Here is a 19,791-nt window from a genome sequence, read left to right on the forward strand (position 1 = left end):
GCCGAGGAGGAGCAAGCCGGAACATCAAATACCCTTTGAAAGGAGGCCACAAATTCAGGGTAATTTGAAATCACAGGTTTATTAGTCTCCCACAAGGGATTAGCCCAGGCAAGAGTTGTGTCAGAGAGTAACGAGATGCAAAATCCTAACTTAGCTCTGTCAGAGGGAAACGCCTGAGGTAACATCTCAAAGTAAATCCCCACCTGGTTCAAAAACCCTCTGCACTGAATAGGATCGCCTCCATATCGCTGAGGTAGAGGTGCAGAACTGGACATGCTCCTGGTAGGCATAGGTGCAGCAGCGGAAACAGGAGCAGCCATAACTTGCGGGACACTTTGGTCCAAATGTGCAGTGCGAGTCAGCAGGGTTTGCAGGGCTAGTGCAAATTGATCCAAGCGGTGATCCTGTTCATCCATCCTGGAAATTATGGCAGGTAAAGGTGGATTATTAGCACCATCAGGATTCATCGCCTTTGCGTAATGTCAGGGTGCCAGGAATAATCACACCTTTATTCATAGCAAAAAATAATAAAAAGTCCACAAGTCAAATAACATGCCAGGAGTCAAAACCAGAGCTGGTAGTCAGACGAGCCGAGTCAGGAGCCAAAGCGAATAGTCAGACGAGCCGGAATCAGGAACAAGGAAAACAACAGAGTCAGGAACAAGCCAGGGATCAGGAACGACATCAGGCAGCCAGGTAATACACAGGAACTCTCACAAACAGGTCTGAGACAACGCAAAGGCAAAGCATACTGAACAGAGGCCCTTTAAATAATAAGTGATGACATCACAATTCTGAAACTGCATCCTGTCTCACATGGATGATGCACACCAGTCTGGCCATAAAAGGAAGTGTAGGAAATGAGCAGCATCCCCCACAATGCACCATAGTCAGGAAGAGAGGTGAGTAAAATGGCTGCCAGCAGCACATGGCAAACAACAGGGAAAAAACCCTGACAATGACATCACAATTCTGAAACTGCTTCCTGTCTCACACAGATGACGCACTCCAGTCTGGCCATAAAAGGAAGTGCAGGAAATGAGCAGCATCCCCCACAATGCACCATAGTCAGGAAGAGAGGTGAGTAAAATGGCTGCCAGCAGCACATGGCAAACAAAAGAGGGAAAAAAACCTTACATATATATAATATAAACAGTTGCTTTAGCAGAAAAAGTAAAAATCACTGTTCTGTGTTACAGAAAGATAGACTGTCCTGTAAACAAACAGTCATCAGCGTTATATAATACACTTATACAATACTAGGCGATAAGCCTGCCCAGAGAGCAGTCTATTTTTTTTTAAATTCTTTTTTATTAAAGAGAGTTCAGGCATATAATACATGTATACAGATATTTCGTCAATGTTTGAAGTCACACTCAGTGAATCTACAATAGACATTATGAAAAGAAAACACTTGATACAAAATACATGTCATTTGGAAACATTAGCTGTTGGTTCACAATACAAATGTGTGCGAGAAGAGGTGCATTTCCAAGATGTACAAGAATTTAAATTATAGAAAAGGTGTATATAATACATAAACATATATATTCAGTGCATATGGACATCAAGGTATCTCCAGTAACTATTACCCGAACTCTCTCCCTTTTTTTTAAACTTTATTAACCTCATCATACAAACTAAACTAAACTAAACAAAACAAGACAAATAAAATTGCCTATGCACAGTCTATAAGAAACCTGTGTGGCCCTGGTAGGGCTTCAGAGTAAAGTGCAGAGTAGCTGTTATATACTTTTTAGGGTGAATGTTCGCTTCACAATTTTATATGTTTGTTGTACATTAGATCCCCTCCGAAGCCCAGCATTCAAGTCTTTAGATATGTTGTCAGGTTTTATTATTATAAATGTAACTAAACTAAACTACTAGAAACCAGACTCAATTGAATGAGGATATGCATGGTATTAGAATGCTCATTCCGTTGTTTCAGCATGCCCAAATGTGTTTAAAAATTATTGGGCAAGGTGTGGTGCACCTTGTGGGTTTTATAGTGCATTGTATTTAGGGTGGTGGAACTAGTGAGCTAATTCATTATAGGGATACTGTATAGCACAAAGGGCTCATAATCAGGCCTGTCTAAGTGGGCGCGGGATACATTTAGATTGTGTCTCTCAAATAACTGTTGATCAGGTAGAGAGTAATTCTATGCTGGTGGTAAAGTACCTGATGGCTCAATATTTATAGGTAGGACACAATACAAGAATACTGGGTGAAATGACCGCTTTTATACAAGATGGCGTGCATCATTGCGACTCATTCAAGTTATATTGATGAAAATGTGGACAGGAGATCAGGTCACCTCTAGTGAAAAACTAGTGTGGGCTAGTAAACTGCTCTTACCAATAAAACATATAAATACCACAATAAAGCAGAGAGGCAACAGATAAAAAAAGTGTCCTTTGGAGCGGGAAGGTTAATGGCAACCGGTAACCCAAGTGAGCCGCAGTCAATATCTAAATCTAAATAACAATAGCCAACAGGGCTAAGACAGACAAAATGCAGTTCCAGAATAAATCTGTCAATAATGAGCAGGAGAGGGTCACAAGGGCTCCGCTTATGCAGAAGCAGAGGTCTTATACAGTTTGCGAAGCACAAATTTGCCCATCAGATGTTGCACTAACCACTGCTATGCAAAGTTCCAGAGCAGTGTCCCATCAGAGCGGAGTCTCATAAACAAAGTCACCCGACACCAGTAGGCAAATAGACCTCCAACAGTCCGTCTCGCATACAGTATAGGATAAAGAGTCTTGCAAGACAAGGGGGTTCCCGGTGCAGTTTGCTGGGCTATGGTGGTAATAGGCAGTGCTTCCATTATTTCTCAAGAGGTCGTCTCGGCTATGCACCAGAGAGTGTAAGGGGGTCGACAGTAAGCCCCGATTTGCTGCCCAGTATGACTCTGCAGTAAGTTCCGGTATCCACATGTGCAGGGGAGCTATGGCTATCCTTGGTGTCTCCGTCACTGTTCTCAGCTGTGCAGAGACTGGGCCTGGAGGATCATTCGGTAACTTATATGGGTTAGATACAATAGCATTCATTGGAATAGCACAAAAGAAATCCAGCAAACCTCCCAGGCGTATGATCAATCAAAATTTATTAAAGGAAAACCGTGCAAAAAAACTTATAAAAAAAGGTAAAACATACAAAAAATGTCCCAACACCTGGAACAGATACAGGAATCGTCCTACGCGTTTCAGCAGATATTCGCCTTATTCATGGACATAATTTGCTCCACACTAACATTGTCTATTTAAACACACCCTTGTCATCAGGTGTAAGGGCTCCAGGTGCTAATTGTTAAAGGGACAGACCTATATCAACATTATGTGAAAATAAAGACAGACTATAAGTGGCTAGTCATTGGGGGAAATTACAAAGAACAAGTATCAACAATTTATTATCCACTCAGGCTAAACATATATATATATATCTCTAATGGCATATTCAACCTTAAACATCAAATAAAAGATATCTTATAAAGAAAATGGGAACAGCCTATGATTATTTTAAAGCCTATATATGAGCGGATTAAATAACACCATAATGATAACCATGTAATTTTGTAAATTCATAATTTCATAAAGGGGTAAAGGGTGTTAGAAACCTCATATTATTAATTACCACTATGACAATTTCAGATTAATTATATACATATTTGGTGCTCAATTTAAAAAAAAAAAAAAAAAAAAAAAAAAAAAGAAAGAAAGAACAGCACAGAATGTTTCAAAATGTGATAAAGAAAAGTACAGAATAATACAGTCAGGTTATGTTATATTGGTTATAATAATGTACCTAAAAGTTCAAATATTTATTATCTAAGTTTATTCTGTAAATTCATAGGGATAAAAAAATGAGCTAACTAGTATAAGAAATAGCCCTTTGTATTAAACTTAAGTGCATAATGAAGTTCCTATTTAACAAGGAAATTTATTTCATATTACTTCATATACTCCCTTAGATCCTAATTATGATTCTTATTTATTAGTTCCTCCATACATTAATGACATCGCCCACTATATTGAAGCCGTCTGGAATCCTAGTTTTCATTTTGAAAATCCAGAAGGCCTCTTTGTATGAGAGTTTAGTTACTCTATCTCCACCACGTATGGCGGGTTTAATATGGTCAATAATTTGCCATTTTAGACTGCTTACCACTTTGTTGTGGACATGTATGAAATGTCTGGCAAGGTCAGAACATTCGATACCATGTTCAATGTTTTTGAGATGCTCCCTAATCCTAGTTCTACACTCTCTGGAGGTGCATCCAATGTATTGTTTTTTACATTCTACGCAATCTATAAGATAGATAACGAAGATAGAGCGACAGTTTGTATACGCATCCAACTCATAGACCCTGTGTGTGGTGTATGATTGGAAGCTCTTAGAAACCTTTGTGAAACCACAGGCAATGCAATTGCTGTAATGACACCTATAGTGGCCTTTTACATTCAGCCAACTATTGCTTCTAGCTTGTGTATTTCTAAGAAGACTAGGAGAAACCGCATTGCCTATCGTGTAGCCTCTACGCGAGACAAAATTGCATCCTTTCTGTACAAGGTCTTTGAGGCTGTCCTCAGCAGTCAGAATAGGTAGATGCTTTTCCACAATTCCACATATATCATTAAATTGCGCACTATATGTGGTAACAAATGTAGGTCTTGAGCTATCGAAACGTTGTTTATTTACTGGGGCTTTTTTATCGAGGAGGAGAGTCTCTCTATCCAACCTAGTTACTTCTAGGAGAGCTCGATCTATTGTTTTTATGTGATATCCTCTCTCTAGGAGATTTTTTCTCATTTTCAAACTCTCTGCATTAAAAACTTCATTATCAGTGCAATTATGTTTCAACCTTATGAATTGCCCTTTGGCTATTCCAAAACCCATATGTTTTGGATGATTGCTTCGGCCATGTAATATGGCATTTGCTGCAATTGGTTTACGATATAAGGTTGTCTTTATTTGCTGAGTATCAATTTCTCCTATTAATAAGAGGTCTAGATAGGGTATAGATTCTTTGTTACTCTCATAGGTGAATTGCAAATTGGCATCATTGCAGTTGAGGAATTTAACAAACTCCTTTAGTCTAGATGGACCCCCTGTCCAAATGAACAGGAGGTCATCGATATATCTTTTATACATGGTGATGTAACCCCTGAAGGGGTTTGTATCTCCAAAGACGTGGCAGGCCTCCCACCATCCCATATATAGGTTGGCGTAGGCCGGGGCAAACTTTGCCCCCATGGCAGTGCCACGTCTCTGGAGATAAAAAGTCCCCTCGAATTGGAAAAAGTTATGAGTTAGTAAAAAATCCAACGTTTGGATTAAAAAAGTCTTAAGACACTCATCATAGTTGCTGAATCTATCCAACATATATGAGATGGCTTCTAAACCTTTCTTATGAGGGATAGCAGAATATAGACTGACTACATCTATAGTCAGCCATTCCGCAGTATCTGTCCAGGATACCTCTTTCAGACAACCCAAGAGATGTTTCGTATCTTTGAGGTATGAAGGAAGACCATAGACTACTGGTTGTAATAAAGATTCAATCCATGTTGAAATATTTTCAAAAAGAGATCCTATACCCGCCACAATAGGCCTTCCTTTCACCCCCTCCAAGGATTTATGAACCTTGGGGAGGTGATGGAATATGGGGGTGACAGGATTTTGAACAAAAAGATAATCTACAGTGCCTTGGTCTAAAACACCCATCTCCAAGCCATCATCTAGCAGTGATTTAAGTTGCTGCCTGTATTTTTCCGTTGGATTGTATCTGAGAGTTTCATAGACTTCTATATCATTGAGCTGCCTAAAAGCTTCCTCAAGATATAGCTGCTTGTCTTGTACTACCACGCAGCCACCCTTATCCGCCCTCTTTATTACAATGTCCTCTCTAGATTTTAAATCATTGAGGGCCTTAGATTGTTCATTATTTAAGTTTGGATAGGGATGCTTAGTGTTATTGAAAAGTGCAATGAGGTCCTCTTCAATTCTATGGTGAAAAGCTTCTAAGAATGGCCCTCTTTCCCTTGTTGGATAAAAAATTGATTTTGGTGTATATCCACCATGTGCAAACTTAAGAGGAATTTCATCAACTATTGATTCTTTGGCTAGATCATGTGCCTTTAGTAGATCACATGCCTCTGTAAAATCAACTATGTCATATATTTTGGGTAGAGTGTCACTAGAGTGTATAAAATCTACATCTCCATTAACATCTATTTCATCTTTTTTCCAAAAGAATTTTCTTAGTGTGAGATCCCGAACCATTTTATTCACGTCCACAATAGTGTTGAACAAATTAAATTTATTAGTCGGTACATAACCTAAACCAAAACTCAATACCTCTTTTTCCTCTTTAGTAAGAGTGTAATTTGAGATGTTAATTACGTTCATAGTGCATATTTGTTTCTTCCTCCTCTCTTTTGCCTCCTTGCCCCTCTGCCTCTTGCTCCTCTTCCTATGTTTCCTCCTCTTTCCCTGGTATTTGGATCTACCTGAAAAACCTGCTGTTCAGAATTAAGGACTAAATTTGTTTGTTGTTTTAATATAGGGTTAGGAGTTTCATTATCCTTTAGGAAATCCTGCCTCCTCTGGTCAACTGATGTAACTACATTGGTGTTTTTAAATGTATTTCTATTACTGCTGTTGCTATTGTACCTTGTAACTATGGGGTCAACTCTAGTGATACCGGTGTTTTTGGGTTTAACTATTTGTTCATTATGTTCTGGTTGCATGATTATGGGCTGTTCTAAGTCTGCCTGATGTAAAGTATTTCCCTCAGAACTTTGCTCTAAAAATGTTACATGTTTTTCAACTGGTGAAGTTGTCCTAGCCCTATTCCTGGACCTAGATCTAGATCTGGATCTATTACTAGTACCAGGATTGCTACGTGTGTGCCAGGTGTAGACCCTGTCATTGGTATGGTCATCACTATCTCTAATGAATTTTTTAAGCTTAAAATTATCCAACTCCACTTTAAACTTATCTATAGATTCTTTCAGCAGAGCGTCCATATCCCCATATTTGGGGTGCAACACATAATCATTAAGCTGTACTTGTAATTCAGACAGTTCCTCCCTTGTTTTATGTAAGACAGTCTCTTTATAGGATATGATTAACTCCATTAGTCTCCTTGAACAGTCCGTTAGAATGTCATTCCATTTAGCAATAAAGGAAGAGTCATTTGTTTGAAATGTGGGATATTTATTTAGGCGCAGCCCCCTGGGAATTAGACCCATTATAAGGTATTTCTCCAGGGCACGTTTGTCCCACCATGTTTTATATTCCTTAATAAGTGTACGTTCCATATACAAAAAGATGTCACTCATTGATAAAGTCTCTTTTTGATTAATAAAGGTGTCTTCAATTGTAAGTCTGTCCATTTCAATATGTGACATAGGTCTGAGAGAGTAAAGTTCACGGTTTTCCATATTATCCATACTTTTTAGCCCTTTATTACAGAAAATATTTGTGAATCATGCATAAAGAGCTTAGGACACAGTGTGTATGAAAATATAAGGGTATACACTAGTCGAAATGTCAGAGGGAAAATTAGCCAGTCACAGCAAGTAGGTAAATCGCAAGAAATCCCCCTTTAGACAGCTCCAGACTTGTATAGTGCATATGCCCAACAGCATTAATCCTTAGAATATACAGAGCGGTATTGTGAAAACTCACCAGCACCAGTAGATTCAAACGAACGTTTAAGCAGCCTAATCAGCCTCCGGATCGTTCACCACTCTGTGGGTCCCCGGGCCGGTACTATGCACCTTCGACTGCCGTTGTTGAATTGGTAAGTCCCCAACTCTGTGAGCACACCTGCCTCTGTAAAATGCCTTCAATAAAATGCCAAATAACACACTCCGGCGGCTTGCGATGACGTCATCAGCCGGTATCGAAACCGGGTATTCAAAGCCTTTGTCCAGGAAAACGCCGAGGTTTGAGCTGGTTGTTTAGACAGCAAGCAATAGCACAAAAGAAATCCAGCAAACCTCCCAGGCGTATGATCAATCAAAATTTATTAAAGGAAAACCGTGCAAAAAAACTTATAAAAAAAGGTAAAACATACAAAAAATGTCCCAACACCTGGAACAGATACAGGAATCGTCCTACGCGTTTCAGCAGATATTCGCCTTATTCATGGACATAATTTGCTCCACACTAACATTGTCTATTTAAACACACCCTTGTCATCAGGTGTAAGGGCTCCAGGTGCTAATTGTTAAAGGGACAGACCTATATCAACATTATGTGAAAATAAAGACAGACTATAAGTGGCTAGTCATTGGGGGAAATTACAAAGAACAAGTATCAACAATTTATTATCCACTCAGGCTAAACATATATATATATATCTCTAATGGCATATTCAACCTTAAACATCAAATAAAAGATATCTTATAAAGAAAATGGGAACAGCCTATGATTATTTTAAAGCCTATATATGAGCGGATTAAATAACACCATAATGATAACCATGTAATTTTGTAAATTCATAATTTCATAAAGGGGTAAAGGGTGTTAGAAACCTCATATTATTAATTACCACTATGACAATTTCAGATTAATTATATACATATTTGGTGCTCAATTTAAAAAAAAAAAAAAAAAAAAAAAAAAAAAAAAGAAAGAACAGCACAGAATGTTTCAAAATGTGATAAAGAAAAGTACAGAATAATACAGTCAGGTTATGTTATATTGGTTATAATAATGTACCTAAAAGTTCAAATATTTATTATCTAAGTTTATTCTGTAAATTCATAGGGATAAAAAAATGAGCTAACTAGTATAAGAAATAGCCCTTTGTATTAAACTTAAGTGCATAATGAAGTTCCTATTTAACAAGGAAATTTATTTCATATTACTTCATATACTCCCTTAGATCCTAATTATGATTCTTATTTATTAGTTCCTCCATACATTAATGACATCGCCCACTATATTGAAGCCGTCTGGAATCCTAGTTTTCATTTTGAAAATCCAGAAGGCCTCTTTGTATGAGAGTTTAGTTACTCTATCTCCACCACGTATGGCGGGTTTAATATGGTCAATAATTTGCCATTTTAGACTGCTTACCACTTTGTTGTGGACATGTATGAAATGTCTGGCAAGGTCAGAACATTCGATACCATGTTCAATGTTTTTGAGATGCTCCCTAATCCTAGTTCTACACTCTCTGGAGGTGCATCCAATGTATTGTTTTTTACATTCTACGCAATCTATAAGATAGATAACGAAGATAGAGCGACAGTTTGTATACGCATCCAACTCATAGACCCTGTGTGTGGTGTATGATTGGAAGCTCTTAGAAACCTTTGTGAAACCACAGGCAATGCAATTGCTGTAATGACACCTATAGTGGCCTTTTACATTCAGCCAACTATTGCTTCTAGCTTGTGTATTTCTAAGAAGACTAGGAGAAACCGCATTGCCTATCGTGTAGCCTCTACGCGAGACAAAATTGCATCCTTTCTGTACAAGGTCTTTGAGGCTGTCCTCAGCAGTCAGAATAGGTAGATGCTTTTCCACAATTCCACATATATCATTAAATTGCGCACTATATGTGGTAACAAATGTAGGTCTTGAGCTATCGAAACGTTGTTTATTTACTGGGGCTTTTTTATCGAGGAGGAGAGTCTCTCTATCCAACCTAGTTACTTCTAGGAGAGCTCGATCTATTGTTTTTATGTGATATCCTCTCTCTAGGAGATTTTTTCTCATTTTCAAACTCTCTGCATTAAAAACTTCATTATCAGTGCAATTACGTTTCAACCTTATGAATTGCCCTTTGGCTATTCCAAAACCCATATGTTTTGGATGATTGCTTCGGCCATGTAATATGGCATTTGCTGCAATTGGTTTACGATATAAGGTTGTCTTTATTTGCTGAGTATCAATTTCTCCTATTAATAAGAGGTCTAGATAGGGTATAGATTCTTTGTTACTCTCATAGGTGAATTGCAAATTGGCATCATTGCAGTTGAGGAATTTAACAAACTCCTTTAGTCTAGATGGACCCCCTGTCCAAATGAACAGGAGGTCATCGATATATCTTTTATACATGGTGATGTAACCCCTGAAGGGGTTTGTATCTCCAAAGACGTGGCAGGCCTCCCACCATCCCATATATAGGTTGGCGTAGGCCGGGGCAAACTTTGCCCCCATGGCAGTGCCACGTCTCTGGAGATAAAAAGTCCCCTCGAATTGGAAAAAGTTATGAGTTAGTAAAAAATCCAACGTTTGGATTAAAAAAGTCTTAAGACACTCATCATAGTTGCTGAATCTATCCAACATATATGAGATGGCCTCTAAACCTTTCTTATGAGGGATAGCAGAATATAGACTGACTACATCTATAGTCAGCCATTCCGCAGTATCTGTCCAGGATACCTCTTTCAGACAACCCAAGAGATGTTTCGTATCTTTGAGGTATGAAGGAAGACCATAGACTACTGGTTGTAATAAAGATTCAATCCATGTTGAAATATTTTCAAAAAGAGATCCTATACCCGCCACAATAGGCCTTCCTTTCACCCCCTCCAAGGATTTATGAACCTTGGGGAGGTGATGGAATATGGGGGTGACAGGATTTTGAACAAAAAGATAATCTACAGTGCCTTGGTCTAAAACACCCATCTCCAAGCCATCATCTAGCAGTGATTTAAGTTGCTGCCTGTATTTTTCCGTTGGATTGTATCTGAGAGTTTCATAGACTTCTATATCATTGAGCTGCCTAAAAGCTTCCTCAAGATATAGCTGCTTGTCTTGTACTACCACGCAGCCACCCTTATCCGCCCTCTTTATTACAATGTCCTCTCTAGATTTTAAATCATTGAGGGCCTTAGATTGTTCATTATTTAAGTTTGGATAGGGATGCTTAGTGTTATTGAAAAGTGCAATGAGGTCCTCTTCAATTCTATGGTGAAAAGCTTCTAAGAATGGCCCTCTTTCCCTTGTTGGATAAAAAATTGATTTTGGTGTATATCCACCATGTGCAAACTTAAGAGGAATTTCATCAACTATTGATTCTTTGGCTAGATCATGTGCCTTTAGTAGATCACATGCCTCTGTAAAATCAACTATGTCATATATTTTGGGTAGAGTGTCACTAGAGTGTATAAAATCTACATCTCCATTAACATCTATTTCATCTTTTTTCCAAAAGAATTTTCTTAGTGTGAGATCCCGAACCATTTTATTCACGTCCACAATAGTGTTGAACAAATTAAATTTATTAGTCGGTACATAACCTAAACCAAAACTCAATACCTCTTTTTCCTCTTTAGTAAGAGTGTAATTTGAGATGTTAATTACGTTCATAGTGCATATTTGTTTCTTCCTCCTCTCTTTTGCCTCCTTGCCCCTCTGCCTCTTGCTCCTCTTCCTATGTTTCCTCCTCTTTCCCTGGTATTTGGATCTACCTGAAAAACCTGCTGTTCAGAATTAAGGACTAAATTTGTTTGTTGTTTTAATATAGGGTTAGGAGTTTCATTATCCTTTAGGAAATCCTGCCTCCTCTGGTCAACTGATGTAACTACATTGGTGTTTTTAAATGTATTTCTATTACTGCTGTTGCTATTGTACCTTGTAACTATGGGGTCAACTCTAGTGATACCGGTGTTTTTGGGTTTAACTATTTGTTCATTATGTTCTGGTTGCATGATTATGGGCTGTTCTAAGTCTGCCTGATGTAAAGTATTTCCCTCAGAACTTTGCTCTAAAAATGTTACATGTTTTTCAACTGGTGAAGTTGTCCTAGCCCTATTCCTGGACCTAGATCTAGATCTGGATCTATTACTAGTACCAGGATTGCTACGTGTGTGCCAGGTGTAGACCCTGTCATTGGTATGGTCATCACTATCTCTAATGAATTTTTTAAGCTTAAAATTATCCAACTCCACTTTAAACTTATCTATAGATTCTTTCAGCAGAGCGTCCATATCCCCATATTTGGGGTGCAACACATAATCATTAAGCTGTACTTGTAATTCAGACAGTTCCTCCCTTGTTTTATGTAAGACAGTCTCTTTATAGGATATGATTAACTCCATTAGTCTCCTTGAACAGTCCGTTAGAATGTCATTCCATTTAGCAATAAAGGAAGAGTCATTTGTTTGAAATGTGGGATATTTATTTAGGCGCAGCCCCCTGGGAATTAGACCCATTATAAGGTATTTCTCCAGGGCACGTTTGTCCCACCATGTTTTATATTCCTTAATAAGTGTACGTTCCATATACAAAAAGATGTCACTCATTGATAAAGTCTCTTTTTGATTAATAAAGGTGTCTTCAATTGTAAGTCTGTCCATTTCAATATGTGACATAGGTCTGAGAGAGTAAAGTTCACGGTTTTCCATATTATCCATACTTTTTAGCCCTTTATTACAGAAAATATTTGTGAATCATGCATAAAGAGCTTAGGACACAGTGTGTATGAAAATATAAGGGTATACACTAGTCGAAATGTCAGAGGGAAAATTAGCCAGTCACAGCAAGTAGGTAAATCGCAAGAAATCCCCCTTTAGACAGCTCCAGACTTGTATAGTGCATATGCCCAACAGCATTAATCCTTAGAATATACAGAGCGGTATTGTGAAAACTCACCAGCACCAGTAGATTCAAACGAACGTTTAAGCAGCCTAATCAGCCTCCGGATCGTTCACCACTCTGTGGGTCCCCGGGCCGGTACTATGCACCTTCGACTGCCGTTGTTGAATTGGTAAGTCCCCAACTCTGTGAGCACACCTGCCTCTGTAAAATGCCTTCAATAAAATGCCAAATAACACACTCCGGCGGCTTGCGATGACGTCATCAGCCGGTATCGAAACCGGGTATTCAAAGCCTTTGTCCAGGAAAACGCCGAGGTTTGAGCTGGTTGTTTAGACAGCAAGCAATAGCACAAAAGAAATCCAGCAAACCTCCCAGGCGTATGATCAATCAAAATTTATTAAAGGAAAACCGTGCAAAAAAACTTATAAAAAAAGGTAAAACATACAAAAAATGTCCCAACACCTGGAACAGATACAGGAATCGTCCTACGCGTTTCAGCAGATATTCGCCTTATTCATGGACATAATTTGCTCCACACTAACATTGTCTATTTAAACACACCCTTGTCATCAGGTGTAAGGGCTCCAGGTGCTAATTGTTAAAGGGACAGACCTATATCAACATTATGTGAAAATAAAGACAGACTATAAGTGGCTAGTCATTGGGGGAAATTACAAAGAACAAGTATCAACAATTTATTATCCACTCAGGCTAAACATATATATATATATCTCTAATGGCATATTCAACCTTAAACATCAAATAAAAGATATCTTATAAAGAAAATGGGAACAGCCTATGATTATTTTAAAGCCTATATATGAGCGGATTAAATAACACCATAATGATAACCATGTAATTTTGTAAATTCATAATTTCATAAAGGGGTAAAGGGTGTTAGAAACCTCATATTATTAATTACCACTATGACAATTTCAGATTAATTATATACATATTTGGTGCTCAATTTAAAAAAAAAAAAAAAAAAAAAAAAAAAAAAAAAAGAAAGAACAGCACAGAATGTTTCAAAATGTGATAAAGAAAAGTACAGAATAATACAGACAGGTTATGTTATATTGGTTATAATAATGTACCTAAAAGTTCAAATATTTATTATCTAAGTTTATTCTGTAAATTCATAGGGATAAAAAAATGAGCTAACTAGTATAAGAAATAGCCCTTTGTATTAAACTTAAGTGCATAATGAAGTTCCTATTTAACAAGGAAATTTATTTCATATTACTTCATATACTCCCTTAGATCCTAATTATGATTCTTATTTATTAGTTCCTCCATACATTAATGACATCGCCCACTATATTGAAGCCGTCTGGAATCCTAGTTTTCATTTTGAAAATCCAGAAGGCCTCTTTGTATGAGAGTTTAGTTACTCTATCTCCACCACGTATGGCGGGTTTAATATGGTCAATAATTTGCCATTTTAGACTGCTTACCACTTTGTTGTATTACAACCAGTAGTCTATGGTCTTCCTTCATACCTCAAAGATACGAAACATCTCTTGGGTTGTCTGAAAGAGGTATCCTGGACAGATACTGCGGAATGGCTGACTATAGATGTAGTCAGTCTATATTCTGCTATCCCTCATAAGAAAGGTTTAGAAGCCATCTCATATATGTTGGATAGATTCAGCAACTATGATGAGTGTCTTAAGACTTTTTTAATCCAAACGTTGGATTTTTTACTAACTCATAACTTTTTCCAATTCGAGGGGACTTTTTATCTCCAGAGACGTGGCACTGCCATGGGGGCAAAGTTTGCCCCGGCCTACGCCAACCTATATATGGGATGGTGGGAGGCCTGCCACGTCTTTGGAGATACAAACCCCTTCAGGGGTTACATCACCATGTATAAAAGATATATCGATGACCTCCTGTTCATTTGGACAGGGGGTCCATCTAGACTAAAGGAGTTTGTTAAATTCCTCAACTGCAATGATGCCAATTTGCAATTCACCTATGAGAGTAACAAAGAATCTATACCCTATCTAGACCTCTTATTAATAGGAGAAATTGATACTCAGCAAATAAAGACAACCTTATATCGTAAACCAATTGCAGCAAATGCCATATTACATGGCCGAAGCAATCATCCAAAACATATGGGTTTTGGAATAGCCAAAGGGCAATTCATAAGGTTGAAACGTAATTGCACTGATAATGAAGTTTTTAATTCAGAGAGTTTGAAAATGAGAAAAAATCTCCTAGAGAGAGGATATCACATAAAAACAATAGATCGAGCTCTCCTAGAAGTAACTAGGTTGGATAGAGAGACTCTCCTCCTCGATAAAAAAGCCCCAGTAAATAAACAACGTTTCGATAGCTCAAGACCTACATTTGTTACCACATATAGTGCGCAATTTAATGATATATGTGGAATTGTGGAAAAGCATCTACCTATTCTGACTGCTGAGGACAGCCTCAAAGACCTTGTACAGAAAGGATGCAATTTTGTCTCGCGTAGAGGCTACACGATAGGCAATGCGGTTTCTCCTAGTCTTCTTAGAAATACACAAGCTAGAAGCAATAGTTGGCTGAATGTAAAAGGCCACTATAGGTGTCATTACAGCAATTGCATTGCCTGTGGTTTCACAAAGGTTTCTAAGAGCTTCCAATCATACACCACACACAGGGTCTATGAGTTGGATGCGTATACAAACTGTCGCTCTATCTTCGTTATCTATCTTATAGATTGCGTAGAATGTAAAAAACAATACATTGGATGCACCTCCAGAGAGTGTAGAACTAGGATTAGGGAGCATCTCAAAAACATTGAACATGGTATCGAATGTTCTGACCTTGCCAGACATTTCATACATGTCCACAACAAAGTGGTAAGCAGTCTAAAATGGCAAATTATTGACCATATTAAACCCGCCATACGTGGTGGAGATAGAGTAACTAAACTCTCATACAAAGAGGCCTTCTGGATTTTCAAAATGAAAACTAGGATTCCAGACGGCTTCAATATAGTGGGCGATGTCATTAATGTATGGAGGAACTAATAAATAAGAATCATAATTAGGATCTAAGGGAGTATATGAAGTAATATGAAATAAATTTCCTTGTTAAATAGGAACTTCATTATGCACTTAAGTTTAATACAAAGGGCTATTTCTTATACTAGTTAGCTCATTTTTTTATCCCTATGAATTTACAGAATAAACTTAGATAATAAATATTTGAACTTTTAGGTACATTATTATAACCAATATAACATAACCTGACTGTATTATTCTGTACTTTTCTTTATCACATTTTGAAACATTCTGTGCTGTTCTTTCTTTTTTTTTTTTTTTTTTTTTTTTTTTTTTTTTTTAAATTGAGCACCAAATATGTATATAATTAATCTGAAATTGTCATAGTGGTAATTAATAATATGAGGTTTCTAACACCCTTTACCCCTTTATGAAATTATGAATTTACAAAATTACATGGTTATCATTATGGTGTTATTTAATCCGCTCATATATAGGCTTTAAAATAATCATAGGCTGTTCCCATTTTCTTTATAAGATATCTTTTATTTGATGTTTAAGGTTGAATATGCCATTAGAGATATATATATATATGTTTAGCCTGAGTGGATAATAAATTGTTGATACTTGTTCTTTGTAATTTCCCCCAATGACTAGCCACTTATAGTCTGTCTTTATTTTCACATAATGTTGATATAGGTCTGTCCCTTTAACAATTAGCACCTGGAGCCCTTACACCTGATGACAAGGGTGTGTTTAAATAGACAATGTTAGTGTGGAGCAAATTATGTCCATGAATAAGGCGAATATCTGCTGAAACGCGTAGGACGATTCCTGTATCTGTTCCAGGTGTTGGGACATTTTTTGTATGTTTTACCTTTTTTTATAAGTTTTTTTGCACGGTTTTCCTTTAATAAATTTTGATTGATCATACGCCTGGGAGGTTTGCTGGATTTCTTTTGTGCTATTGCTTGCTGTCTAAACAACCAGCTCAAACCTCGGCGTTTTCCTGGACAAAGGCTTTGAATACCCGGTTTCGATACCGGCTGATGACGTCATCGCAAGCCGCCGGAGTGTGTTATTTGGCATTTTATTGAAGGCATTTTACAGAGGCAGGTGTGCTCACAGAGTTGGGGACTTACCAATTCAACAACGGCAGTCGAAGGTGCATAGTACCGGCCCGGGGACCCACAGAGTGGTGAACGATCCGGAGGCTGATTAGGCTGCTTAAACGTTCGTTTGAATCTACTGGTGCTGGTGAGTTTTCACAATACCGCTCTGTATATTCTAAGGATTAATGCTGTTGGGCATATGCACTATACAAGTCTGGAGCTGTCTAAAGGGGGATTTCTTGCGATTTAGCATTCATTGGAGTATGCTGAACCTGGTCCGTGTGACCCGAGGTGTTTCTCTCCAACTGATGGGGTTGTTCTGAGGCATTCATTGCTGTGCAGAGACTTATGCAGGAGGATAGGAGCCGATCCAGCCTAGGCACAAAAAAGGCTTTTATTGCAGCCAATACTTGGTCAGCTGCATCCGATTCATCTATAGCGAGGGTTTCCATTGTGCAGGTACACACACGGCACTGTGTCCCTGTCTAAATATGCGGGTATGAAAGTTAGGTACAGCGTGGCAGCAGAGCACACGCCACGGCGCCAAATGGCCTTCTCAGACCTGTGCTGCGACCGGGGGCTAGGGTTGATGGAGCGCCCTACACAATTAAGATATCGACTGGCGATGACCAGAACAGGGTCTCCCAGTAAGATGTATGATGTGGGGGTCTGGATGGTCTTGAAATGCTTCGAAAAAGGCCACTTTATGGCTGTTAGGAGCGGAGCTCTTGTAGCTTGCTTCCATCCTGAAGTCCCGCCCGCCGGAAGTCCCGAGAGCAGTCTATTTAATAAAAAAAACTACAACCCCCAAAGCTAAAATTACAAAAAATAAAAAATGTAAAATTACAGAAAATATTAAACAAAGCTGTCCAAAATAAAAAATGTAAACCTAAACTAATACCTCTATAAAAATCGCCCCCAAAATAAAAACACCCCCTAATCTAATACTAAACTACCAATAGCCCTTAAAGGGGCTTTTGTAGAGCATTGTCCTAAGTTAAACAGCTCTTTTACCTAAACAAATTACCAATTACCCCCTAACAGTAAACCCCCCCCACCCACCAAACCCCCCAAAATAAAAAAAAAATAACACTGAAAAAACCTAAACTACGCATTGACCCGAAAGGGGCATTTGTATGGGCATTGCCCTTAAAATGGCATTCAGCTCTTTTCCAGCCCATTAAATCCCTAATGTTAAAAATTACCCCCCCCTAAAAAAAAAATTCCTAACACTAAGCCCCAAATAGGTACTCACCGTTCCTGAAGTCTGGCGGAGATCTTCTTCCAGGCGGCTCCATCATCTTCTATCTTCATCCGAAGCAAAGGTTATGAGGATCTGTGGATCCCTGACGCGTGGATTCTCAGCGTCGGTCTGCGGCGGCATGGATCCTCTTCATCCGATGTTCGTCGTACACTAAAGATTGAATGCAAGGTACTGCAATCAATTTGGGGTACCTTGCATTCCTATTGGCTGAAATTTTGAAATCAGCCAATAGGATTAGAGCTACTAAAATCATATTGGCTGTTTAAATCAGCCAATAAGATTTCAGTAGCTCTCATCTTATTGGCTGATTTCAAATTTTCAACCAATAGGAATGCAAGGTACCCCATATTTATAATTTATAAATATGGGGTACTTTGCATTCAATCTTCAGTGTGCGACGGACGATCGTATGAAGAGGAGCCTCAATGCAACTGAGGACCGCCACCGTGGATCCAGGCATCGGGAAGACAGCTCCGCACCTCCACTCTGCACCGCCTTCGCTCCGGATGAAGATAAAAGATGATGGAGCCGCCTGGAAGACCTTCTCCGCCGGACTTCAGGAACAGTGAGCACCTATTTGGGGCTTAGGTTTAGGCTTTTTTATTTTAATTTTTTGGGTGTTTTTATTTTTTTAGATTAGGGTATTTTTGGGATTGAAAAATAGCTGATTGCCCTTTTAAGGACAGTAAAAGAGCTGAATGCCCTTTTAAGGGCAATGCCCATACAATGACCCTTTAGGGGCAATGGGTAGCTTAGTTTTTTTAGTGCTAGTTTTTTTTTTATTTTGAGGGGTTGGTTAGGTGGTGGGTTTTACTGTTTAACTTAGGGCAATGCCCATTTTTTGTAATTTAATGTTATGTTTTTTTTTATTTTAATTGTAATTTAGTAGTAATTGGGGTTAATTTAGGGGGTGTTAGGTTAGGGGGCTTAGTAATTAAATTAGTTAATTGCGTTGTGGGGGGGTTGGCGGTTTAGAGGTTAAAAGGTTAATTGGGTTGATTGCGATGTGGGTGTTGGTTAATAGGTTAATTAGGTTTATTGCGATGTGGGTGTTTGGCAGTTTAGAGGTTAATTAGGTTATTGCGATGTGGGGGGTTGGCGGTTTAAGAGTTATTAGGTTAAATAGGTTTATTGCGATGTGGGGGTTTTGCGGTTTAGGAGTTGATAGGTTAATTAGGTTTATTGAGATGTGGGTGGTTGACGGTTAAGGGTTAATATTTTAATTATGTTATATGCGGATTAGGGGTTAATTATTTTATTATTTTGCGATGTGGGGGTTTGCGGTTTAGGTGTTTGTTAATACTTCGTGCAGGAGGTTATTTTTTTTGTTATACTTCATGCGGGCAGTTACGTTTTTTTTTTCTATTTCTTGCGGGCGGTTACGTGTTTTTTTTAGTTATTTTGTGCGGGCGGTTGTGTGTGTGTGTGTTTTTTTTTAGGCTTCGGGTTTGCCTATGTTGCATCCAGGTGGATTCTGAAAATGGCAGGGTGGTGAAAGAATTATTTTGGCTTCCTTGCGCAGCCATCATTCCTTTGAGGATGCGTGCGCAACTGGTAACACCGACGGATGAGTTACAAACGCGATTATAGTATAGAGGTTTACACAATTTACATATAAAATAGTTGTAATCTGATATTCAGCACCCTGGAGAGCAGACTATATTAGGAAACAAATCCAGAGAGAGCGACATTTGCCCAAGGGATTAATAATTTTATTACTATAATTCATTTAGTTATCAAGGGCAGTGACTCCCCATAACGTTGGTCTACTGATGATTAATATTTTAGCACAAGGCTATTAACTAATATCATAAGAGCACATATAACAATGCGACTCTCAAAATATAGTTGC

The sequence above is a fragment of the Bombina bombina genome, chromosome 1 (assembly GCF_027579735.1).
Source record: "Bombina bombina isolate aBomBom1 chromosome 1, aBomBom1.pri, whole genome shotgun sequence".
NCBI classification, from domain to species: domain Eukaryota; kingdom Metazoa; phylum Chordata; class Amphibia; order Anura; family Bombinatoridae; genus Bombina; species Bombina bombina.